A 5,080-nucleotide genomic window follows, 5' to 3' on the forward strand; every position below is an offset into this window, starting at 1 on the left:
CCGGGGACGAAGCGTGGCGCCCTTTCACGTCTCTCATCCAGGTCGACGCCGTCCTCGCCCTGGCGCGCGTCCTCAAGGAGCAGGCAAGTTGCGAGATCTCGCGGCCCCGGCCGTCCCCTTCCCGTCCCTAGGGTTCCGAGGCGTGCGATTAACATCCCGTGTTTTTTGTTTCGAGGCAACGATCAACATAGTAACATGTAAATATCCCGTTTGGATGGGCGCAGGAGCGGGCATACATGATGCTCCGGATTAACGGAGGGCTGCGGCAAGGACAGCGATTGCGGGAGCTCCGAGGCCGGGAGCTATGAGTCGGTTCACCACCACGAGCACCCAGGCGACGGCGAGGGTGATGATGCCGATGATCTTGATGCTGAGGCTAAGGGTGAGGGTGAGGGAGAGGATGAAGGCGAGGACAAGCTCTGTGAGGAGAGCGAGTTTGTTGAGGGGTTTGTTGAGGTGAGGATGAGGAACCAGAGCTAGACCTTGCAGAGTACAGGATGCTGAGGCTTACGCGCCAGTGCTTCAGGACGCCAAGGAGCGTGAGGTTGCCTTGCTGGGACCAGGATTGTGAGTACAAATGGGTGTTCTTTTTTTCAGTTCACTTTACATTTTGAGGTTGGTTGCTGACGTGCAATTTGGCTTTTGCCTGGTAGGGCGAGCAATGGACATGTTGAGGATCACGTGAACGGCAAACAGGTAGTGGTTTATTTCCTTATCTTGGATGGATTTAGTTCTTATATTTGGAAGTTAGAAATTGCCGTATCCCCGTATCTGTATCGCCGTGCCCCCGTTCTTGTGTTGGTGCTTCATAGGTTATCTAGTCCTGCTTTGGTCAGATGAAAATATAATGGTGAAAGAACAAGGGAAGATTGGTTTGTTGAGCCTGTGTGCATTTTCTTTCTCTGTTTGGGCTTCGGTTTCTTAAATATCCCCACTGTCTACAACTTGCCTAGGGGATTCATAATAGTGTAGATAGTCACTCAAAATGTTGCTAATTACCAACATTTATGCACGGAAAACATAATCTTCTTTATTATGTTTGCCATTAGAGATAATGTTGTGTTTGGATGTTGTATGTAATACTATGTATTCAGCCTTTGAATTGGGAATTGGTATTGGGAGCCGCCTCTAATTCAGCTATTTTGGATGCCCTCTGTGTTACCCGGTGGAAATATGCATCAATACAAAGTGTGACTTCCTCCCACTTGTGCACGTCCCAGCGCAATACCGAGTGCAGGGCCTCCGATTTGCTTGGAAACATTTGCCCCTCCGCAAAACATACTGTTCGTCACAAAGCATAATCTCTAACTCATGTAAGTGTAACTATGCAGTTCCAGAGTTTGTCATCCAAACAGGATTTGGTATTGAAACATAACTGAAATTTCATGAGCCAATTCAGTGCACAACCAAACAAATGAATTCGTATTCTTGTCCATTTCAATTTCCTTGTTGTATTGGTATTCCAGTCAATTCAATACTGAAGCCTCTAATAGAAACATCCAAACAAAGCCTAAGTTATTTGCCATTAGACCTAAACTCAGTTACAATCTTGACTTATGTTAGTCAAGTAATAAATTCAAGCTTTGGAAAGTATAGAGGTGCCTACATAAATGAAACAAATGGACAGTCATCATGTGTTAAGTATTGAAGGTCGCGACGTTACACGCAGCGCTTAATTTTGGTTAACGTGTGGTTAAGCATGCACTTTTGTCAAAAAAGGACAAAGGAGGTTGCAAAATGCTCGCTAGGTGCGCTGGAAAAAACCTTGCACATAACTCTGTTCTCAGCATGGGTTATATATCCAAAAGCTTAGGGGGCTGACACAATAGCTAGGTGGACCCATAGATTAGAAATATTGAGGCATAAATGCTTTACCAAACTAGAATTCATTTCATAGGAGCATATTCTCGTCAAGAAATTATTTATGACCTTCGAATTGTAGCCTCTGTTTTCGAGTCGCTCGACTAGTCGCGACTAGTCGATGAGTCACACTAGCAGGGGCGACTCAGCCTAGCGACTCGACTCATGGTATGAGTCGAGCGACTCAAGCGACTAGTCACGACTCGTCGTGTTTTCTGGGTCGAACGACTCAATTTTTTTTCTCTAATCTTGCTTGCTGGAAACCTAGATCGAAGCAGTTCCCCCTCCCCCCTGACCCAACCCTTTCCTTGGCAACCGCCGCCGCCCATGGTTGCTGGCTTGCTGCTCCTCCCCTCCTCCCCTGGTTGCTGCTGCATATCTGCTCCGTCCCTCCTCTGGTTGCTGCTGCTGGTGGTCTGCTCCTCCCCTCCTTCCATGGTTGTTGCTGCTGCTGGTCTGCTCCTCCCCTGAGCTACCAAGCAGAAGCACTAGAGGTCTAGAGCAGATCAGAGCAAAAGGAAAAGAGATGATACAGGATAGTGCTTCTGTATGGTAATTTTATTGTACCTACTGCCTACTGCATAACTCACGTCGACTCGTCACATGTCGACTCGTCGACCATGAGTCTAGACTAGTCACGACTAGTCTAGAGTCACCGCCCCTGAGCGACTCGTCGACTCATCGACTCAAAAACCTTGATTGTAGCCAACCAACTTCGGATAAGGTGTATCCCTTACTAGGAAAAAGGCAGGCCTTGCGATGTGCAGAGGTTGCTAAAGCAAGAAAAACATTTTCATCATTCGTGTCTTAAGAGCAACTCCAATAGCTCCCGTATCCTTAAAAGAACCATTGTCTACGGGAAGTTGAGGCAAAGAAGGCCTCCAATAGCTCCCGTAAACCTGATTTTCTATGAGATCCCGTATAATTGCCCTTAACTCCCCTCATGTTCATGAGAAGATGACCTTCCTGTGTAATTTTGGTGAGTAGGAAACCGCCTTAAAGTTCACGGGTGGAGCTCTGGAACACCATCGTGCCGCCTTCGGCTTGTCGCTGGCCCGCGCTAGCCCATAGCTTGCCGTCGCGCCGCAAGTTGCCGTTGCACCGTCGCTTGTGATCGCGCCTCCCCGCACCACTGCTTGCCGTAGCACAGCCATGTGCCGTCGCCACTAGGAACTTAGCGCCGGTCACCCAACTAGCGTCGCAATGTCGACGGGCAATGTCAAATTTTAGGGGAAGATGTTTATGGGAACTAAGAAAAGACCTCATGGGACAACTTCCGCTAAATTATACAGACTAACCCGTAAAACCACTTTTACAGGAAGGTTTTTACAGGAGCTATTGGAGTTGCTCTAATACAAATAAATCAAGTTTAAGATTCACTATATGTATCGATATAAATATAACATAAGGTAAGTCCAGGGACCATGCAAATACAACTACAACAATTGAGTAAAGATACATATAAAAATGTATTTCTTTTCAAAATTATCAAAGATATATTCATCTCCATGCCAAGTTGCTAACAATAGAAGATAATCACTGACCGGCATGAAAAAGATAAGATCCATCTTTTTCACTAGTTGGATTACTCTGGCCTGCCACCAATACAACCCTACACGTATCTTCTTAGATGTATCTTTACTTAATTGTCAGGGTTGTATTGCATGGTTTCTATATCTTATTATGTTTTATTTACTTGATATGATTTTGGTTAACACATTAATGATTTTTTTCTTTTCTTCTGTTAGCAACCTCCCAACATGTAGATTGATTGATATATTTATGTAGATGTCCTAGAATAACCAGTGCCAATTAAAGCTCGTCACATATTTGGATGTGAATAAGTGACAATATATAGTACTAGGCATTTATTCTAATATATTTTGGATGCGAATAAATATGGATAATTGATTATTAATTTTCCTCCTAAAATAGTCTAGGTACAAGACCTATATATGTCTTTCACACAGCTTGTAAACAACTTCTGACATTTGAAAAACTTAAATCTACAACTCTAAATTTTTGTGCATTTATCTCTCACTATGAGACAAACCACATGCAAAACACAACTTATTTTGGTCGGGTAGGTCCCACCAGTCATGTGATCAATGCGAAGAGTAGGCACCACAATATTTTGTTGCGTTTGCGGGGTTAAAGAATTCTTCATTTTCTGTTTTGTAACATGTCGGAAACAAAACAACCGCAAGGAAAAGATGGGACAGTTTGTAGGCCCACCAAGCATCGGAGGCACCAAGGAGAAGCAGACCCAGCCAAGCAATACGTTCAGCTACCTCCTCACCACAACTACTTCGGCTACCACCGGAGCGTAGGCAAGTAGCGGGGCCCATGTGAGGGAATCCTACAACCACATCTGACCTTTCTTAGGTGGTGCATCACACTTTGGTCTTTTGGTCTTGAGCGTCTCCCCCTCCTGAGCTCCCATCTTGACAACCTCATGTCAGTCGTACGGTGCTGGCGTAGGCCCACGTTATTGTTGCTTTGCACCGGCATGGTATGACCGACATGGAGGTTATCGAGATGGGAGCTCAGGGCGGATGAGACGCTCGAGGCCGAAACACTAGAGCGTGGTGTGCCACCTTATGAAGGCCCGTGGTGGTCATAGGATGCCCTCACAGGGGCCCGACTACTTGCCTGCCAGCGATAGCGGGCCAGTTTTGGTTAGGAGGTAGCTGAATGGATTGCTTGGCCAGGCTAGTTCTTTTGGGTGCCGCTGATGCTTGGTGGGCCTCCAGACCTGTCTCATCTTCTCCTTCCGATTGCCTTGTTACCGACATACCAAAGAACAGAAAATGAAAATTTTGTTAGGTTCGCAAACTCAAAGAAATACCTTGTTACCTAATCTTTGTACATATTATGTGCTTAGCGGAACCCACCCGAAATAAATTGTGTTTTGCACGTGGTTTGTCTCTTCACGAGAGACAAATACGCAAAAGTTTAGAGTTAATAGATTTAAGTTCGTTCAAATGTCGGGTGTTAGTTTCCGCACTGATGTGGAGGATATATATAGGTCGTGTGGCTACGCTATTTTAGGAGGACAAAGAGTAATTGATTATTCATATTTATACACATCCAAGTATATGACATTAAATGTCTATTATATATTCACATGCAAATATATGTGGAGCTTTAATTCACACTAGTTGTTCCAGCATACACACGCACATATATTCTCTATTACCTGATAGGATTATGTTTTCTG

The 5,080-nt window shown here is 45.0% G+C and overlaps 1 long non-coding RNA gene across 1 annotated transcript in view; it reads left to right on the forward strand.

The window, feature by feature from the left end:
* Nucleotides 1-224: 224 nt before the first annotated feature.
* The window catches only part of LOC119353228, a 7,562-nt gene continuing 2,706 nt past the window's right edge, over nt 225-5,080 (forward strand). Inside the window, exons 1-2 of the long non-coding RNA XR_005170362.1 lie at nt 225-567; nt 654-696. This is a non-coding gene — a long non-coding RNA (uncharacterized LOC119353228). The remainder of the gene's footprint in view (nt 568-653; nt 697-5,080) is intronic.

The sequence above is a fragment of the Triticum dicoccoides genome, chromosome 2A, assembly GCF_002162155.2.
Source record: "Triticum dicoccoides isolate Atlit2015 ecotype Zavitan chromosome 2A, WEW_v2.0, whole genome shotgun sequence".
Taxonomy (NCBI): domain Eukaryota; kingdom Viridiplantae; phylum Streptophyta; class Magnoliopsida; order Poales; family Poaceae; genus Triticum; species Triticum dicoccoides.